This window comes from Nyctereutes procyonoides, unplaced genomic scaffold, assembly GCF_905146905.1.
Source record: "Nyctereutes procyonoides isolate TBG_1078 unplaced genomic scaffold, NYPRO_anot_genome, whole genome shotgun sequence".
In the NCBI taxonomy this organism is placed as follows: Eukaryota; Metazoa; Chordata; class Mammalia; order Carnivora; family Canidae; genus Nyctereutes; species Nyctereutes procyonoides.
This window is the reverse complement of record NW_026575025.1, coordinates 8,549,627-8,570,830: the sequence shown is the minus strand read 5'-3', so window position 1 is coordinate 8,570,830 and position 21,204 is coordinate 8,549,627.

Here is a 21,204-nt window from a genome sequence, read left to right as displayed (position 1 = left end):
AACACCAGTAAGACTTTTCCAAAATTAACCAAAAGACATAAAGCTTTACATTCAGTAAATTCTCCAGATGGCCAAGGAGGAAAAAATATGAGAACCACAACTACCAAACCCCAGAGAAAAAGACATTGCCTTCAATAGACATATTACTTTTCCTCGGAACTTTTGAAAGTGAAAAAGTATGGAGTGACATTTTATGCACTGAAAGAAGTGCCAACCTGGAAACTCTATGCTTAGCAAGTTATCCTTCAAAATGAAAGAAAAATAAAAATAATTTCAGAAAAACAAAAACAAGAGACTTCAACATCAGCAGAGCTGCGTTGAAAGGAATGTTCCCAGGAGAAGGAAATCCAGCTGGAAGTGCTCTCACTTCTTTCCAGAAAGAGAAATAAGTGACAAAAAGAAATTAATATGCCTGTGTCTTGTGGAGGGGTGGAGGAGGTGAAAAGATACTTGGATTTAATATAATGTTGGGAAAACCGGATATCCACATACAAGAATGAAATTAACCCTCACTTTATACCATACACAAAAATAAACTTGAAAATAGATCAAAGATTTACCTGCAACTGTTAAAGTCCTAGAAGAAAACACGGGTAATGTCTCATGACATTGGTCTTGGCAATGATTTCATGGATAGGACACCAAAAGGACAGGCAACAAGAAAAAAATTACAAGTAAGATTACATCAGATTCAAAAGCTTCTGCACAGCCAAAGAAGCAACATGAAAAGGTAACTAGGAATGGAAGAAAATGTTTGCAAATGGTTGATAAGGGGTTACTCTCCAAAATGTATAAGGAACTCCTACAACAGTAGTAAAAAGAATAACCTGATTAAGAAGTAGGCAAAATGGGACAACTGGGTGGCTCAGGGGTTTGGTGCCTGTCTTTGGCCCAGAGTGTGACCCTGGAGACCTAGGATCAAGTCCCTTGTCGGGCTCCCTGTGAGGAGCCTGCTTCTCCCTCTGCCTGTGTCTCTGCCTCTCTCTCTCTCTCTCTCTCTCTCTCTCTCTCTCTCTCTGTCTCTCATGAATAAATAAAATCTTAAAAAAAAAAGAAGAAGAAATAGGCAAAGGACCTTAATAGACATTCCTTCAAAGAAGACGTGCGAATTACCAATGGGGTATATGAAAAAAAAAAATGTTGACCTCACTCATCATCAAGGAAGTGACTATCAAAACCACAATGAGATACCACCTCATACTGTCAGGATGGCTCTTAAAAAAAAAAAAAAAGACAATTGTTGGAGAGGTGGAGAAATTGGAACCCTCAAATGCTGTTTGTAGGAATGTAAAATGGCACAGCCACTATGGAAAACAATATGGAGGTTCCTCAAAAACTAAAAGCTAGAACTATCATATGACCCAGCAATCCCATGTTATTTATCCAAAAGAATTGAAATCAGGGTCTCAAACGGATATTAGCACCCTCATGTTCATGGCAGCATTATTCACAATAGCCAATATGTGGAAATAACAAATGTCCATTGATGAATGAATGAATAAAGAAACTAGGTCATGTATATATACAATGGAACACCATTCAGCCTGTCAAAACAAGAAAATTCTGTAATCTAGGACAACATGGATGAACCTCCAGGACATTATACTAAATGAAATAAGCTGGTCACAGACACAGATTACATAATTTGTCTTAGATAAGGTAATGAAAATAGTCATATTTATAGGATCAAAGTGTGGAATGATTGCCAGGGGCTCTGGGAGGTCCTTATCAGTGGGAATAATGTTTCAGTTAAGACAGATAAGCTCCAGAGATCTGTACAACATTGTACCTTTGGTTAACAATAACATATCCTACACATAAAAATGTACTGGAAGAGTGGGTATCATATTAAGTGTTCTTACCAAACTTAAAAAATGTGTTTAAGCAAGTAAATGTCTAATTTTACTTGTAAAAAACTCCACATTTTTTTTAATTTTTATTTATTTATTTATGATAGTCACACAGGGAGAGAGAGAGAGAGGCAGAGACACAGGCAGAGGGAGAAGCAGGCTCCATGCACCGGGAGCCCGAAGCGGGATTCGATCCAGGGTCTCCAGGATCGCGCCCTGGGCCAAAGGCAGGAGCCAAACCGCTGCGCCACCCAGGGATCCCAAAACCCCACATTTTTAAAAAAGAGATATGTGACCATAACACAGAAGGCAGAAGGTACACTATTTACCTTTCAAAATCCTGGCATTATCTAGTTAGTGTTGAAAATACTAATTATCCTCTGATAAGGATGCAAGATATACTCTCTAGGGTCACCACTAAAAAAAAAAAAAAGGTGTAACTAGAAGTTACTATAGAAGGGACGCCTGTGTGGCTCAGTCAGTTGGGCATTTGCCTTTGGCTCGGTTCATGATGCCGGGGTCCTGGGATGGAGCCCTACGTTGGGCTCCCTGCTTAGCGGTAAGTCGGCTTCTCCCTCTCCCTCTTACCCTTCCCCACTTGTTCTCTCTCTCTCTCTCTCTCTCTCTCTCTCATAAATTAATAAAATCTTTTTTAAAAAGTTATTAGAGGAGTTAAATAGAATTATACTTGATTGTAGCAGCCATAGAGATGGGCTGCTCAGCTCCCTTTGAAAGGACTTGATTTTATCTCCAAGAACAGAGCTGGATGGCAGCCTGCAGTGAACAGCTCCTTACCGCATGCCTCATCTGTCCTGCCTAAGCCCTGCTCTAGTGGCCCTCACCCAGGTGGTGGTACCAGGTCCCAGCTTTCTCTGCCGAAGGGGAAACCTCTCTAAACAACAATCTTTGTCCCAGGGATCTAGCTCCCCACTGGGTAGAAAGAGATGCCATCCAACCTAACTACATCCTTTTTCCTTTCCTGGTCCTTTGTATTCCTAGCTCTACCTTGGTTTCTGCTTCCTGGAGAACCTAACAGTCAACAGCAGGAATGGTCCAGGAAAGCAGGTGGTGAGATAGAGCTTAGGGATTGGCTCATTCACGGCCTGCCTGGGTGCAGCATGGACCAGTAGTGTCTTAAAAGAACGAGCTGGTGGGGGAAATGCACTCACAGAGTGATGACAGGCACTGGAAATGTGTGGGGTCATGGGAGTGGGAGCTCTAAGGATTGTGGAAATAGGTGGATGTTACTGAGCTGCACTGAGACCCTTCAGCTGGATAATGAAAAGTAGGGAAAATTAACAAGCCAAGTGTGAGAGCCAGAGGGTCTTTTTAGCAGCTTACATTTCCTTCCATCTCACGCAGTGGGACGTCAGCCAAACTGAGTTCAGAATGGCAGCACTTCAGAGGGTTGAATGTGGGTGGAGGTAGAACTTTCATGCCAACATCAGGGCCCTGGTTGAGAAAATCTGTGATCCTGACGCATGAATGGTGGACCCCTATAGAGACTTTGACCCCTCAAACTTTTCTGAGTGGTCCACCCTTCCCCATAGATAAAGAAAATACAGAGGTATTTCTCCCAGGGGGCAACAGGTGCCGCCCGTAGGAGCTAGCCGCATTTCCTCTCCTCTCTGCTTAGGCTCGAGCCTACGTTAAGATGCAGTGTAACCCACTTGGACCCATTGGGCCTGATGATACAGGAGGCTGGATTCTGAGGGGCATGTGAAGGAATCAGAGCATAAGGCTAGATTAGGAAGCATTTATTGACTTGAGGTCACTCTCTTGGGATCCAAAATTTAACACCCTGTCAAACCCTGGGAGAGGGTATAAACTTTCTTAGAAACCTGTCAAAAGCAAGGACCCATGCTGAAAAATGGACCTGAATTGGAATGCCTGAGCTGCCAAGCATAGGACAGAGAAAGGCTTGCGGACATGGGTATGCTGGAATCCACATGGTGCCAAGGAAGGCCCAGAGATCATACCATTCAGCACAGCCAGGAAAGTACTGGCTGATGACGGGAAAGGTGGCCATTACAGCATGGCTCAGTGATGGCTGTGAGATGTGAGGGCCCCAAGGCAATGGAGGCCAGGTGGTAGCACTTAACCACCAGAAGCCAGGGGATTGCAATTACCCCAGCAACTGAAAAGGTCAAGGGATGGCCTTGAAAGACCATCTTCCCAATGGGTGGAGCTTCAAGTGGTGCACCTGCTCGTTTACTTTGTGTGTAAGAAGCAGCCAGAGGTTAGAATATACGTAGACTCATGGTTAATGCCAAATGGCCTGGCTGGCTGGTTTAGGGCCTAGAAGGAGGGAAATTGAATGACCAGAGATAAGAAGTTGTGGAGTAGAGACATGTGATGGCTTTTGGGAGTGGACACAAAGTGTGAAGGATCGCATAGTACTGCCCAGCATCTTCAGTGGAAGAGACACTAAATAATCAAGCAGACAAAATAGCTCAACTATTAGGAGCCACACCAACACCAAAATGATGGACACAGAAATGACATGGCCACAGCAACAGACATGGAGGACACACATGGACACAGCAGTGTGGACTCCTACTCTCCAAGGCTGACCTAGCTACTTCTCCATCTGAATATTCAACCTGCCAACAACAAGAGACCACCACTGATCCACCAAGGTGGCACTATTCCTCAAGGACCCCAACCAGCCACTTGTTGACAACACTGGGCCCCTTTCATTCTGGAAGGGCCAGTGGTATGCACAAAAAATAGACACTTCTGGGTGTGGGTTTGACTTTCCTGGCTACAGGGCCTCAGCCAGGGCCAATCTCCAAGGGCTTGTGAAATGTCTTACCTATAGGCATAGATTCTCACAACACAGCTTCTGACCAGGGAACCCACCTTATAGTGAAGGAGATGGGGAATGAGCCCATGTCCATGAGAGCCACCACTTTTTTCTTCCATCCAGAAGCTATCAAACTGGTAGAACATTGTCCTCCTGAATGGACGACCAAAGCACAAACTTGGAGGCAGTAGCCCACCAGTGTGGGACACCATCATCCAGGTCATGGCATACACGTTGAATAAAAAACCTTAAATATGGCACCGTATCCTCAATAGAAAGAATACATTGTTCTGGGAGCCAAGAAGTAAAAATAGGAGTGGCTCATTTGGCATCACTCCTAGTAAGCCACAGGCAGCCTTATGCTTTTCATCCCTACAACTCTTGTCTCTACAGGTTTAGCGATCTCTTTGAAGGAAATTCGAGTGACCAAAGAAAAACATATATGCAATGATTATATGAGCATGGGGGGAAGCACACAAGAATACATATCAGATGTGATACACCACATTAATAGAACGAAGGATAAAAATCATATGATCATAGATGCAGAAAAGGTATTTGAAAAAATTCAAAATTTTTCATGATAAAAACTCTCAATAGGGGCGCCTGGGTTGGTTAAATGTCCAACTCTTGATTTTGGCTCAGGTCATGATTTCAGGGTTTTGAGATTGTGCCCTGTATTGGGCTCCATGCTGGATGTGGAGCCTGCTTCAGATTCTCTTTCTCTCCCTCTCCCTCTGCTCCTCCTCCCTCCCCCGTCTCCTCTCTCTCTCTCTCTCTCTCTCTCTCTCTTTCTCTTTGAAAAACAAACCCAAAACTCCCAATAAATAGGGCATAGAAGGAATGTACCCCAACATATAGCAAAGACCATATATGACAAAATAGAGTTTGTTTTTTGTTTTTGTTTTTGGGTTTGTTTGGATTTTTTTGATACAAGATAGAGTCTTTATTTCCCTTTGGAAAAATATCCAGACATGGAATTACTGGATCATATGTAGTTTTATTTATTTATTTTTTTTTGAGGAAACTCTCTGCTGTTGTTTTCATAGTGGCTGCACCAGTTTACATTCCCACCAACAGCACACAAGGGTTCCCCTACCTTCAAATGCTCGCCAACACTTACATCTCTTGTCTATTTGGTAATAACCATCCTAACAGGTGTGAGGTGGCATCTCACTGTGGATTTGGTTTGCATTTCCCTGATGATGAGCGATGTTGAGAACTTTTTTGTGTCCTTCTTGGGCATTTGTATGTCTTTGGAAAAAGGTGTATTTAGGTCCTTTGCCCATAGTCTAAGTGGGTTTTTAATTTAATTTATTTTATTTTTGCTATCAAGTTGTATGAGTTCCTTATACATGCTGGAGAGTAATCCCTTATCAGATACATGGTTTGCAAATATTTTCTCCCATTTGCCGATTGTCTTTTCATTTTGTGGATTCTTTTGCTATGCAGAAGCTTTTTAGTCTGATGTGGTCCTATTGTTTATATTTGCTTTGGTTGTTTATGTTTCTGGTGTCCTATCAAAAAATTCTTGCCAAAACCAATGTCAAGAAGCTTTTTTCCTGTTTCCTTCTAAGAGTGCTGCATTTCAGGTCTTACCTTTAAGTCTTTAGGCCATTTTAAGTCAATTTTTGTGAGCACTGTGAGATAGGGATCCAACTGCATTGCTTTACCTGTGTGAATATTCAGGTTTCCCAACACTGTTTATTGAAGAGACTTTACCCATGGAGTGTTCTTGGCTCCCTTGTCAAATATTAGATGACTGTATATGCATGAACTTCCACTATTTTTTCGAGCTATTTGTATCTTTGTATTTCAAATATATCCTTTGTAGAATATTGTTGCTTTTTAAAAAATTTCATCTGGCAATATCTGTCTTTCTCCTGGAGCGTTTGGTCCAGGAGAAGGCTAATTTCCTGTATTGAAGATCATTTCAGGCTTGTTGAGCCAGTGTCTATCATAACTACTTAACGCTGCCGCTGTGGCACGAAATCAGCCATAGACAATAAATGAATAAATGTGTGGCTGTGTTCCAATAACACCTTATTTATAAAAATGGGCAGTAAGCAGTATTTGGCCGGCCAGCTACAGTTGGCTGACCTTAGCTTTAGTCCATTATGTTGAACGCAGCTACGCAGCTGCTGATATGCTTAGATTTATTAATGTTATTCATTTTGTTGTAGTCTCACCTCTTTGGGTTATTTTGGTTCTTCTAACCCTCCTTTCTTCTTTGATATTAATCAAATATTTTTTAGTATTCCATTTTAATTCCTTCATTGGTGGTTTTGCATTTTTTAGTGACTTCTCTAGGGACTATGATAAGAATCTCTAACTTAACAAAATATACTTAAAGTTAATATTTAATTCCTTCAGGTAGACTATAGGTATCTGCAACAGAAGTGTTCCACTTATTTCCCCCATCCTTTATGCTATTGCTGTCATATATAGTACATCTATGTATACTATAAACCTGGTATTTTTTTTTTTTGCTTTATAAATAGTCATGTCTTTGTGTTGGGGGGGGCTGTGATAATTTTTTTAGTTGAAATTCATATAAAACTAACCATTCTAAAGTGAATTATTCAGGGGTGCCTGGGTGGCACAGTGAGTTAGATATCTGACTCTTGGTTTTGGCTCGGGTCATGATTTCAGGGTCGTGAGATCGAGCCCATCATTGGGCTGAGGGTAGAGTCTGCTTGAGACTCTCTCTCTTTCTCTTCCTCTGCCCCTCCCAGCCATGTACTCTCTCTCTAAAATAAATAAATAAATCTTTAAAATAAATAAATAAATAATAAAGCAAACTATTCGGTGACAATTGGTACATTCACAATGCTGTACAGCCACCACCTCTCTCTAGTACCAAAATATTTTCATCACCACTCGCCCCTCCTCCAAGCCCCTAGCAACCACCAACCTGCTTCCTGTCTCTACAGATTTACTGTCCCTTATGGTCATTTCCTATAAATGGATTTCTAGAACATGTCACCTTCTGAGCCTGGCTGCTCTCAGTTAGCAGAATGTTTCCAAAGTTCATCCACATCGTGGTGCATGTCAGTGCTTCACCCTTTTGATGGCTGAGTAATATTCCATTGAATGGATAGACCACAATTTGTTTATCATGCCATTCATTTGGGCATCTGGGCTGTTTCCACCTCCTGGCTATTGTGCATAGCGCTACAATGACTATGAAAGAAGTAAAGAGAAGAAAAGAAACCTATGTGCAGTGTTTAATATGTATATGTTTATTTACTCTTTATGGTTATTCTTTGTCCCTTGTTGTGAGTTCATCTGAGGTCATTTACCTTCCACCCGAAACTTCCTTTAGCAACTCTTGTGGTGAAGAGGAGCTGGCAAAAATTTCAGGCTTTTGTTTACCTGAAAGTGTTTTTATTCCAGCTTTCAGTTTCTGATTGTTCCACGGCTGTATGACAGCCTTGCTCCGCGCTTCGTCTTCCAGTCGTAGCCTCTATGCCCTGCCTTCTACACCTGCACACTTACCTGCCGGCCAAGGATTTGAGCACAGGCTCACCAGCTCCTTGTTTAGGGAGGCTGATGCCTCACTTCCCAGCTGCTCTGCCAATCCCATGCTCTATCCCCTGACACCCCAAGCCAGTAACGCTTCTGCCTCCAGCCACCCAAGCTGCGCATGAGTTGGGGAATACCTACAGCAAAGAGTAGAAGCCTCACACATCCCCCCAGTGCAGGCGTCTTTCAAGGGCAGACTCGTCTCTCCTATGTGCCTGCTGTTTTACAGAGCCGCCTCTGGGCTCCGCTGTGCGTGTGTAGTTTGCTGGTCATCCAGGGATTTGGGCAGCGTTTCCACCCAGACTCTGGGCCTCACTCCTTCTGCAGTGATCTTGCTTCCAGGATTTCTCCCCCATTTCCAGCTCCTCTGCCAGCCCTGGACCCCGGACTCTGCCCCCTACTGATCTGGGAAGATTGTGGCTTTCTGGTGCTTATAGTCGTGGGGCTGGGGAGCACACCAAGTCCGGGACAAGTCCTTGTATAACTGTATCAGGGTGTTTCTATCCAGTGAGGGCATCTCTCCAGAAAAGGGGCCTCAGAGGTAAACCACCTGCATTCCTCCACCAGCTGAGGAAAGGGGATCTTGCGGCCAGACCTACCGCAAGGTCCCACCAGAAAGGCTGCTTTCCACCTCTGCCTGGGAGGTGGGCGGGGGTTGATCTCCTAGGAATTAGGCTCCCCCAAAACCCCCTGCTATGTACTCCCCACCACCCTCCTTTCTGCTTGTCTCCTGACAAATTCACCTTAAACCCAGGGGAAACCCATGATTTCTCTTTGGAAAGTCTCCTGTGATTTCAGGTCCCCTAGGCTGCAGGGACCACCATGGAAAGCTTTATTTCAGACGCTCTTACTTGCCAGCCTCATCTGTCCCAGGCACTTTTACCACTGTCTTTTCTCAGGAATGAAACCAAGTACGAAGCTTTGGTTCTGCATGACCCAGCCAGATCCTGGCCCTGCCCCAGGCCTTCTCCCCGCAAGGGTGCGGGGAGAGAACACCGCAGTGCAAGGCATCCACAAAGAGGATTTTGAAAACTTCACTTTCATAGAATTTCCGGTGGTACAAAAATGTATATGATTGTTCTGCTTTCTTTAAAACACACATTAGATTTTCAGGTCTTTTTCTATTGTGATATTTCTTGGGTAAATCCTGCCTCTAGTTCTGAGCATCGGGTTCACCCGTGATACCAGAGTATGTCCATGTTCAGAACTGCCAAATCCTAGAATGTGCTGATGACTTTTGACAGTATTTATTTTAAAAACTAGCCAAATGCAGTGTTCGATCCCAGCACACTGTTCTCCACCTTTGAAAAGAGAACCCAGGAGAGGGGGCGCCTGGGTGGCTCAGAGGGTTAAGGACTTGCTTTTGGCTCAGGTCGTGATCCCGGGGTCTTGTGTCAGGTGAGCTCCCTGCTCAGCAGGGAGCCTGCTTCTTCCTCTCCCTCAGCTGCTCCCCCTGCTTGGGCTTTCTCTGTGTCAAATAAATAAAATCTTAAAAAATAGAGAAAAGAAAAGGAAACTGGCTACTGAATACCAGGCAAATAGGGGATCTTTTGAAAGAAAAGCACACAACCCAGAGTCCAAATCCTGAAAGCAGACGGACTGAAAAGATAGGTAAAAACCTCCTTCTTGGAGAGAATTAAGGCAGCAGTGATACTATTAGATGTCTGTGACTAATTGCAGCTGATGCTTGCTGTTGTCAATTAGCCTTATTAGCACGAGCAGGGGGGCTCAGGATGGCCTGGAGGGAATGACAGCGAGCAGCTGTGCTTGGGAGTGGAGGGGGGGGTGGGTTCCAAAAATATTATGCTATCCGGAAATTCATCCTAACCTACATTGCTGGAAATTTAGGAAAACGGGGCAAAAAACCATAAGCAAGCAGATAAAAACATAAAGGTGATGAAAGTTGCACCATAAACTTTACTGTTATTTTTCTACTATTTTGTTTCCTCTACTAACTCAGACTAGGACCATTGTATGCATTTTTTTCCCTGAAATCTGTGAGTGGGAGGCAAAATTACTCACGTTAGAATTCAGCTAAGACCTTAGGTCCATTAGGGATGTGATGCAAAAGAGCCTCCAGAGGCCCAGCTTGATTCAGTTCAGCTCCCAGGCTCAGGGGAGGGGCCAGCCAGCCTGAGCTGCCCCAGGGCCCTGGGCCAGCTCTTTCTTGGGGTGCTTCTCCCTGCCTGCCTCCTGTCCACAGGCCCCGCAGTGCTGACGGGGGTCCCTGCTGCGGGGCGGAGGGAAGTGAGGGGCTCATACTCGCTGTAGCCCCTGACCCTACCCTGGTGCAGAGATGGCAGAGGGCGGGTCCCTCCCATCAAGCTCTTAGGGGCAGGTGCATGGAGCTGAACAGGATGGTGCCTGGGCTCAGAGGGCCAGCGGGGCAGGGAAGCAGCACCTTGGTGCTGCTGCTGCTGCTGTAAATCCCAATCCTGACTCCTTCATGCTCATTGTCCCCCATTTCCCATTTCCCACTAGGGCCCATTATGGGCCATTTCTGGGCCCCAGACTCTGACCCTGCTCCCTTGGTACGTGTCTGCCCACCCTGGCGGATGCCCTACACCTGATTCTGCTTTGACTGCTGGCGCTTCCCTTGGGAGTGGCTTTGTGCATAGACAGGTGGGGGTGGGGGGAGCAGGCCACCTTTAACTTCACGTCCAGCCACGGTCCTATTGGGCTCTTGCAGCAGGCCAGGAACCAGGGGCCCCATGATCCCTGAGTCCCCGGAGATGATGTTCTGCAGGGGGTGATGGGCTCGAACACACGAAAGCCAACATAAAAACATGGTGGGTTTTGTCATCAGCTTAGAAACACAGACTTAAATATTTGCAGCATAACTTAGATACGATAAAGTCATATTTTGTAAGAACCCATTCTACACTCTTGCACGTCCACATGGCCACATCCACAACATCTCAGATTCCCTTCCAGCCCGCAGCCCTCCCGAGGGTAAACTGAGGCAGGGCAGATGGGAAGGGGTCCCTCCTACTCACTCACCGCCCGTGTGGTTGTATGTGGTCCTCGTTCACTGGTTTTTGTTGCTCTGTGGCATTCCTCGGACAAATGACCACAATTTACATGGTGTGTGATGGATATTTGTGTTGTAGAAACAAAAAAATTGCAGGACGCCTGGGTGGCTCAGCGGTTGAGCATCTGCCTTTGGCCCAGGGTGTGATCCCGGGGTCCTGGGATTGAGTCCCATGTCGGGCTCCCTGTGGGGAGCCTGCTTCTCTCTCTGCCTGTGTCTCTGCCTCTCTCTGTGTCTCTCATTAATAAATAAATAAAATCTTAAAAAAAGATTGCATGCTCTCACACAGACAACATATTAAGCTGGCTCCAGGGTGCTGTGGTCTGAGTGAGGCCCCCCCAGGAAGCCCCACACTAATTCGAGAGCCCCCGAGTCACAGCCTGTGGCCCCCACCCTCACTCCCTGCTCAGCAGGTCTCTGCACCTCCCTCCAGCTCCCTTCTGCTCCCTGTTCCCATCAGAAGCCCCCAGGTCTGTTGGGGGGCTGTTGGGGGGCGAGGGCGTGGGGCTGTGGAGGCCCGTTCCCTGGGCACATCCATTGCACTCCCCACTTGCGTTTATCCTGCAAGGTGACATTTTAAGGTCCAGACACTACTTTTACTGAGCAACTGTCATTGTGTTAGGAGTTTTGTGGTCTCCCAGCACGTCCCTGCTGGGGACACCAAGGCCCAGAACAACGTGCTCTGCTCTTTCTGCTGCCTCACGCCACAGACTGTCTTCGTGTTCAGGGAGAATCTGCTCTGAAAACAAATCTCTGTGGTGGGGCGTCGCCGGGGAGGCTGGCAGGGCTTTCGAGTAGCGGGCAGGGCTTCTGCTGGTTGTCTCTGTTGAGAGTGGGGACACGAGTGGCAGCCCCCAGGCTCACAGGCCGGGCAGGAGGGGGCCTCCCACACCACCACTCGGCTCCCTGCATAATCCCTCGTGCCTGGATCTCCGGCTGCACGCTCACTGTTGAACCTCCTTTGACAAGGGTCCTGTCTCATTATTTCCTACAGAAGATGGTGCAGCTGACTTCCAGCCAGCCTCGGGGGCCACCCATGCCTTGGCCTGGCCGCGCCCCAGAACCGCTCCTGCAGGGGGCTGGCCCTCAGCACACGACCGGCTCGCAGGACGGCCTGCGACCTCCTAAGCGCGCCCCACCGTGCCCCACCGTGGCCTCCAGGCAGACGGGTTCAAGCCCCACACCCCCTGGAGCCCAGTCCTGCCAACAGCCTGAGCGGATCTGTGGCCCCAGCCCTTCAAGGCTGAGCATGGAATTTTTGTTTTTTAAAGATTTTATTTATTTATTCATAAGAGAAACAGGCAGAGACATAGGCAGAGGGAGAAGCAGGATTCGATCCAGGGATCCTGGGATCACGACCTGAGCCAAAGGCAGATGCTCAACCACTGAGCCACCCAGGTGCCCTTGAGCATGGGTTTGGAGCGAGGTTGCCCAACTGTGGCCCCGGCGCCAAACCTGGCCCTCCGCTGGGTTCACAAAGTCTTACGGGGCCGAGCCACCCCTCTCCGTCCACACGCGGCCTGCGGCGGCTTCCATGTGGCGGCGCCTGGCGTAGCTACTGTGCCCCACACCGGCACCCGCACCCGCACCCGCACCGGCTGCCTGCACAGCCTCAAATATTGCCGCCCGGCCCGTCGGGAGGGCTGGCGAATGCTTGTCTTGGTGCAGCCGCCGCACCTCGAAGCGCACCCCTGACGGCCTCCCCGGGGATGGAAGGCTGTGCCCGGAGCTAGGCCCCCCACCCCTGGGTGCCCGGCGCCCCTCTGCTCATAGAGGCGCGTCCGGGGGGCGCAGAGCCGTGCTCCCCGCCGTCTGTCTACCGCGAGCTGGCCCTCACTCAGAAGGGTCAATTCTCTAGAATCGTCTCAGCTCGAGTTCGTAATTCTGGCAAATAGTCTTGAAATGTGTTTTTAATAGCTTCAGATGAAGCTCAAATCTTATTAGGTGACGTCAAAGCAAATGCAAATATAAATCTCCATTTGCCTTTTATGTTTTCAAATATTAAAGTTATCAACTGAGAGGCAAGTAAAGGAATAAAAACGCAAATGAATGGGGAGAAACTTGCGGGGTGGGGGGGCATCTCCAGAGTCCGGGGGACCTGCCGCCCCCGCTCACCCGCTCGGCCCACGGCCCCTGGTTCCAGGGGAAGCGTCCAAGCTCTCTGCCAGAAGGAGCTCCGATCTCACCTGCAAACACGTTACAGGAAGAAAAAGCCAAAATGTAAGCACAGAAATAGCTACTCCAGAGAGCTCGTCTTTATTCTGTGTTCAGGAAAAGAAGTCACCAGCCCATGAGCTTCAATGGCCCAAATTACTGATAATTTCAGTAGAAATTAGGCCATTATGTGCTGCCACAACTGTTCTTTCCCTTGTTGGGGAAAAGTGGGTGCCGAGCCTTGTTCTCCAGGCCCAAGGGGTGTGGGCTGGGGCAGGGGTGTCCCTAGCCTGGCCTCCGGCTCCTCCTTTACAGTGGGAGAGGGGACACTGCGACCCTGGGCAGGCAGCCATCCCCCCATGGGCCTCGGGGGCTCCAGGGGGGCTTTGGAGGCTGCAGCTCAGCTGGGGGAGGCTCTGAGTCAGCCCTGACGAGATTTATGGAGCCCATGGTGGGGGCCCTGCCCTTAAGGGCCCTCCTCTGGGTGCGGGTGTCCAACGCACAGCTTCGCTGCCGCTCCTGGCTGCGTGGGCTCCCGGAGGCACCACACGGGGCAGGAGCCGGGTGCCCGGGCTGGTCCTGCATGGCCCCAGTGCGACAGTGTGGCAGGTGGTCGGGGTCAGGCGAGCTCATGGGGCTGGGGCCAGGCCGGGATCCTGGATCAGTACCTGGTGGGAAGGGACCCAGGGAGCTTGCTCGCGCTCTCCCTGCGCACAGCGGCCACAGAGCGCACAGGAGAGGGCGGCCGCCTGTCCCCCGGGACGAGGCCCCTGGACCGACCGGGGGGACCGGCACCTTCCTCCCGGGCTTCCGGCCTCAGGGACCGGGAGAAATAACTTGTTCAAGCTGCCTGGGCTGGCCTGGGCACCGAGCCTCGTGCCACCCCCTGGAAGGGTGTCCCCGAGGAGGAAGAGTGTGAGCAAAGGCACGGCAGGACACGGGCAGGCTGGGCGGAGGGAGCCCCGGAGGTGGGGGGCACCTGCAGGCAGGGGAAGGGGCTCAGCTTTCACTCTGCAGGTGGTGGGGACATGGAGCCACTTTTAGAAGGAACATGCAGGGGTCCCGGCGCTTTCAGCCTCGGATGAGAGCCCAGCGCGGATCCCTGCTCCTCGCCCGCCTGTGTGGACGGCCGTTTCCCGCGTCAGGGTCAGGCTCTCCCCCTCCCTGGCCCCCGGAGCCTCACGGGCCTGCCCGACAGGTGCAGGAGCGCAGCATCTGTGTCCCAGCACAGAGATGAGCTCTTCTCAGCAACAGCCCTGGGAGGTGGGGACCCCTGCCCCCCGACAGCTGCGCAGGGTGAACGGGGCGAGGGCCCACCTGGGCCCCAGATGGAGGCTAGAGGGCCGGGGCCTGTGGGGGGGTGGCGCCGCCCAGAGGACGGTCCCCAGAGCCCACCTGCCCGCCGGGGGTCCCCAGGCAGTCAGACCAGGCTCTACATCGTTTATGCGGTGGCGCCAGAGGCCCCCCGGCACCTGCCCCGTGATTCCTAATCTCACCCCCCTTCCCCTCGTGGGCCCTGGTTGGAAAACCAGGGTTCAAGGCGGGCAGCTGGGATGTGAGCCGACGGGGAGGGGCTCTGGGCTGTCACCCACCGGCCCGGTGGCCCAGCGGGCCATGGGGACGGGAGATGCCCCAGATGAGTGCAGCCCGGAGTCAGGGGTGAGCAGGGGCCGCTCCTGCCGGAAACCTGGCCCTTCGCGGGGCGGTGTCTTTAGCCAGAGAGGGTCCTGCCCACGCTCAAGCCCGCAACGTGGAGACCCCGGTGGCCTGCCGGGCTGCGATGTGTGGGGGCTTCGCCGGCTAGGAGAGAAGGCAGGCAGAAGTATCCCCACCTTCATAACAGTTTTATGGGATTGGTTTGTTTTTTAAAGAAAAGTTCATCTACTATATATTATTCAATTAGGAAACCTGCCAGGCATGTTGATGTTTTTTAAAAGGGCAAACATAACCTAATAAGTCAAATTCGATTGGCAAAGTAGAGTCTGTACGCTTTCCAGAAGTAGCTGGATGCCACCATGGCTCAGATCAGGGGCGAGGGACGGACTGGAAAGGCAGGGAAGGGGGTCGTGAGCTGCGGGGTGAGGCTGGGGGCTTGGGGAGCCCAGGGCTCCGGGCAGAGCAGCCGACGCCCCAGAGCCAGGCCTGGCGCCCTGGGCAGGGCCGGGGAAAGGGGAAGAGCCCCCGGGGCCACCCGGCCTGTCCCTCCCCTGGCAGGTCCCGCTCCGGAGCTGGAGCTCAGGTGGCAGACGCCCCAGGCCAGGCCACCTGATGTCGTTTACGCGAAGATGAGGCCTGAGGACAGAAAGGGTCTGTTTTCACCCGGGAGAAGCAGAGGGACTTCCAGGCAGGGTGAGGCAACCATAACCCTGTCCTCAGAGATTCACACCTTGAGATGCACACCCAGACAAGCACGCATGCATGTGCGCACACACACGGCTGGAACACGGCAGCACGTGTGCTCACACACGCATGCTCATGCACACTCTGGTAGGTGTGAACACCCACGCATGCACCCATGCCCATTTATACTATGGTGTCTATCTCTGCACACTCACACACACACACGCTTGCACACATGCATACCAGTGACGCTCACACACTCCTACGGGGCAGGGCGGGGACTGGGGGTTTGTTCCTCCTGCTGACAAGGCACGTCCTGGTCTAAAGTAACCTGCTAAAAAAAATAAATAAATAAAAAATAAAATAAAATAAAACAACCTGCTAGCTGAGCGGACGCCTTGCACTGGCCACCTCCACCTCCACTGCGTGTGGAGGCACCTGTGGTCCAAACACCACGTGTTCCTGTAAAACAACAGAAAGTGTCCTCCCCATCGTCTGCCTGGACCAGCCTGGAACGTCTGCCGTGGGAGGTCTCCTGAGGGCTTTTGGTGAGGAGGGCGGGGTGGAGGAGTTGGTCTGAGGGAGAAGAGTTGCACCCAGAGTCCGGTGACCCCCATCCAGGGCTGCTTTGGACCTCTGCGTCCCGGGCCAGAGGCTAGGCCCGCCTCAGTTTCCCCAACTGGAATGCAGCCTCCAGCAGCCTGGAAGAGTCTAGAAGTTGGAACAGATGTGCCTCCCATACTGGGAGATGTCTCCAGAGACTCTCTGGCTCCTCGGTGCAGGGAGGGGACAGGCCATCTGGGCTAAAGCAGTGACTCAGGGCAGGTGGGAGGAGGGCCTGTCCCCTGGGCCAAGAGGAAGGGAGGAGCCAGGCTCCATGGGAGACAGACCCTGAGGGTGAGAGTGGGGAGGGCAGGGCTGTGGCGGGGAGGGGTGCCCTGGCCTGTTTGCCACAGCCCCGCTGGCCTGGTGCTGGAGGGCCATCTCTGGAGCCCCTCTGACCCGGCTCCGATCCTGGCTCTCCCTTTCCTGCTGGGGGAGGACTTCACTGCTCTGAGCCTCCACTAGTGAAGGAGGTTAATGATTTCAGCCCTGAGTGACTTAGGAAGTTTTGTTTAATATAATGGAAATCAACGTGAGATAACTTAAGCTAAATAGGAGACTGTCCAGGGACCAGGGGGCATCAGGGCCTCAGGTAGTCACCAGTACCTGGGGCAGAGGAATAGCTGCACTTGTTCTGTCCTTGGTCTCTTAGATTCCGCCCTGAGGCTCCATCTCTACTCTCTCCTCCCAGCCTCCTGAAGGGCGGGAAGTGACATTTCTAGTAGGAAGCTTTCATTCTTCAGACTTGGACCCTCGAGAGCCTAAGAACTCTTTCCTAGTCCCAAATTCTGAGGGAGGAGGTCTGATTGACCCAGTCTGAATCAGGTGCCCAAGATGCCCAGACTAGTCTCATAACTCCTGGGGTGGGGGGAACCTCATGGCACCAAAAGGCTGCCAGGCACCAGCCCAGGTGGATAAGGGGGGACAGTATGGGGGTTGCTGTGAGTTGGTTGGCTTGCACAAATGATAAGATTCAGGACTTGAGCCCAGGTCTCAATAACTCTAAGCCCTTGGTTTTTAACTCCTGCCATAGGTTGGGTTCCCTCCAGCACAGCCTGAGACAGGATTCTTATGTAAGTGGATTATTGAGGGAGTGACCTCAGGAGAAGCCTTTAAGGAAGTGAGGAGAGCAGCACAGGGCAGGAGAAGAAGCCAGGAGAGTGCCAGCCTGGTCCTGCAGGAGCTCTGGGGTGCTGGTGGCCTCACAGGGTTATCCCATCTTCAGAAAGGAAATCGAACCTTTTAGTCATTCATTAGGGGCTGCACAGAGGGAGCAGAGCCGCCCAGGCATCGCTGAGCTGGGCAGGTCCCAGCGACAGAGGGTGGTCCTGCAGGACGGATGCAGTGCTGAGTGGTGAGCACTTGGAAGGGCCATGGGTGCCTGGTGAATCTGGGGACGACGCGATGGCATCTGCTGCACTTGCCCTGCAATCCGATCTGGGGGCTGCAGATAACGGCTGATGAACGGGGGCCTGAGTATTGTCAGGGACTCCGTGACAGATGGGTCAGTGCCTGGGCAGAAAGGTGAGAAGAGGGAAGGGGATCATGTGTTTGGCCTGGTTTGGGGAGCACTCCTTCTCATGCTCACGTCTGCCTGCACCCCAATTCCACGGTCCCCAAGTCCCTAGGGAGAGTGATCCTGGGGAGCCGGCTCGTAAGCAACCCCATGAAGGTGGACCAGCCTGAGGAAACAGACCCACACCCCCTGCCGTGGGCCATCGGGGCCACGACAGTTCTGTATCCAGATGAGTTTCTGACAGACAAGAGGCACGCACGGAGCGTTCAAATCTAAACTACAATCTTCATTTATGAACCCTTCCATCACGATGACCCAGAAATGCGACTCCCAGAAGTTGGGATAATGCCATCAAAAGGGTCACGGCGCCCTCATGATTCTCTTGACAGGCACAAATTTATATAATAATCAGAAGGCATTTTCGACATTAAGGGGCTCAGCCGCGCAGGCGAGGACGTCTCGGATGGCCACAGCATTAGTCACGCCTCACCGGCCTGTCGCCTTGTCACCGACACTTGCTGCTTTCCCAGGAACATTGCAGAGTCTGGAAGCTAGCTTGTGAAATTTGTACAAGCATCTTTCCCAATTACTCCTTCTGGGGGCATTTGTAAAGGATCACATTACTTTGAGGGTAATTATTCCCTCTGGCCATCTTTTCCCTCCACACTTTAAAAATTCTGGTAAAACATACATAACATGGCATTTGCCAGTTTTGTGCGTCAAGTGTACAAGTTGTTGGCATTGCGTATATTCACAAGCTTGTGCAACCATCACCACATTATTTCTAGAAGTTTTTCCTTTCCCAAACAGAAACAACGTCCCCCTTAAACACTGACTTCCTAGCCTCTCCCCCAGCCCCTGGGGATGGTTATCCTCCTTCCTGTGTCTATGACTCTGACTCCTCTAGGGACCTCATGTGGGTGGAATCACACAGGACTTGGCTTTGGTGACTGGCTTCTTTCCCTCAGCATCGTGTCCTCAAGGTTCATTCACGTAGTAGCAGGTGTCAGAATGTCCTTCCTTTTTAAGGCTGAAGGTTATTACATTACGTAGATAGGCCACATTTACTCATCCCTTCATCCATTGGTGGACACTTAGGTCACTTCCACCTTTTGGCTGTTGTGAATATTGCTGCTGTGGACGCAAGTGTGCACACCCCCATCATTTTGGCAATAGAACATACTAGAACGAATTCAGGAGGCTGCTGCCCCTACAATGGCTCAGCTCTGTAGGCCTGTCTCCCGCTGTAGCCCCAGGAAGAGGCAGGCTTCAAGAAACTTTGCACCATGAGATGAAGAACCACATGGAGTTAGGAAGTGAGTCACAGATTTCAAGTGTCTTAAAAATATTCAGATTGTTTGATCAGTAATTCTGTTAGAAAGTCATACAGGGAGAATCAGGATACCAGGGAGGTGGCTTGGGACTTTATCACAAGCAGAGGTCTAGGGACATTTAAAAATTTCTTCTCTGCAAACCAAGCTAGGGTGTGAATTAAATTTGTTCCCCACCATATCTGTAATGATATGACTTAGATCTTTTATAATTTGACCTCTGTAAATTGCATAAGAGAAAGGCATCGTCTAAAGTCAAAAAGCCTGAGGGAGAGGAGGGGAGGGTGAAAGCTACATACGGTGAGGTAATAACAATGAGATGCGGGGAGCCTCACCCTGTGTGTGCCCCTCCCCTCCTCACCCTGGGGTGTGCCCCACAGTTGGGGCCATAGCTCAGCCATCTGCTCTGAGCTTCCTGACTCGAGTGAGTCAGGACCACCTCCCTAGGGCACAGCTTCATGGACCCCCACCCCCCAGCGCCCCTCTCCCAACCCAGAGCCCTGGCCCAGAGTGTTTGGGAGCTAGTGGCCCACTCCCAGAAGAGCACCCATGACCCGCTGGATGGGAGGCCTGCCCACCTTCTCTCCCCACCTGGATGCACTCTGTCAAATGAAAAGTTTCTTCAAAACACTCCAAATTGGCAACACATTTTTGCAACGAGAAGAAACATTTCCCACATTTCTGGAAGACCCACATACACACTTCCCCTGGGACCTGGAAGACACACCCCCCCCCCATGACAGCTCTCTGCTGCTAGATCCCAGGCCTGCATGCTCCAGGCCTCACCTCACCAGCTGCCTTGTCTCCCAGTCCTCCTCAGGGTGGGGGGGGGGGCGCCCCAGCTCCCCCATCCCCACTCCACCTCCACCAGGCAGGGCCATCGGGGGCTTCAAAAAGCAAGCCCCAGATGAAAGTCCCTGTAATGGAGCCTGTCATGCTCCACAGAGGTGGAGAAACAGAAATCAAATCAAAAAGTGACCAAAGGGGAAAAAAAAAAAGAGACCAAAAGGAGCCAAATTACTGTATTTCAGACACAGAGCAGCCTCTAATGGGACTCGGGCAAAGTGCCCCGCGCGGGAAGTGGGTCACCCCCTCAGGCTTCAAGCCCCACACAGGAGGGCTCGGCTTTCATCTGTTTCCCAGCTCAACTGTTGGCCTGGGAACAGCTGCTTTCCTAGTGGGGCCCCTACAGTCCCCCCCATCCTGTCCCCACTTCCATCCCCCATCTCTGCCCTCCTCTCCCCCCAGTCCCAGCCTCCTCAGAGGTGACAAGCCTCACTGTGTGCTCATTGTCATTCCTTCTGCTTCCAAGAACTCACCTTTCTGGACATTTTATTCTTGGTGAAAATACTGTCTTTATTTCTATATACTGTTCCTTGGGAAGGGAAAATTTTAAGATAATTTCCAAATATCTTCTCAGTGAACAGGCTGTAATGCAAACAGTCATTTTCACGGCAGAATGATTTTCAAAAGGAGAGAATAAAGCTGTTTTCTCCATCGTCACCACTATGAGACTTCAAGTCAGACCACATTACCTCAGGGAGACTTTGTGACCGCCTTAGATATAAAAACTAATCACCATCCTTGCGACATGTCCTTTCCTTGATCAAAACTGCAAGGGCAAAATGAGCATAAATATCCCCAGTTCCACAAATCTCGCCACATTTGGACCAGAACATGCCTGAAAACATGAGAGAGCAGTGCCTGGGGTGGGCTGGGACTGGGGGCTTCCCACGACCTCAGCACCCCCAGCACCCCCAGGGGCCGTCATCACATGCCTTGCTGTGTGGTCCCGCGGGTTCCACCGGGTTCGGGGATGTCGTGCCCAGGCTGGGAGTAAGGTGCTCTCGTGGAGGGCAGTGGGTGCACTGCCCTGAACACTTGCTTCTCTCACCCCCGAGCTGCCCATGCAGTAGGCAGGCGGCCCCGATGGGGTGCCCACCTGGGACTCAGCCTGCCCTGGGTGGGGGGCGGGGGAGAACAGGCCCGACCGGCCCACGACAGGCCCCCAGCCCTCCATGGCCTGGGACAGGCCAGGGAGGGTGTGC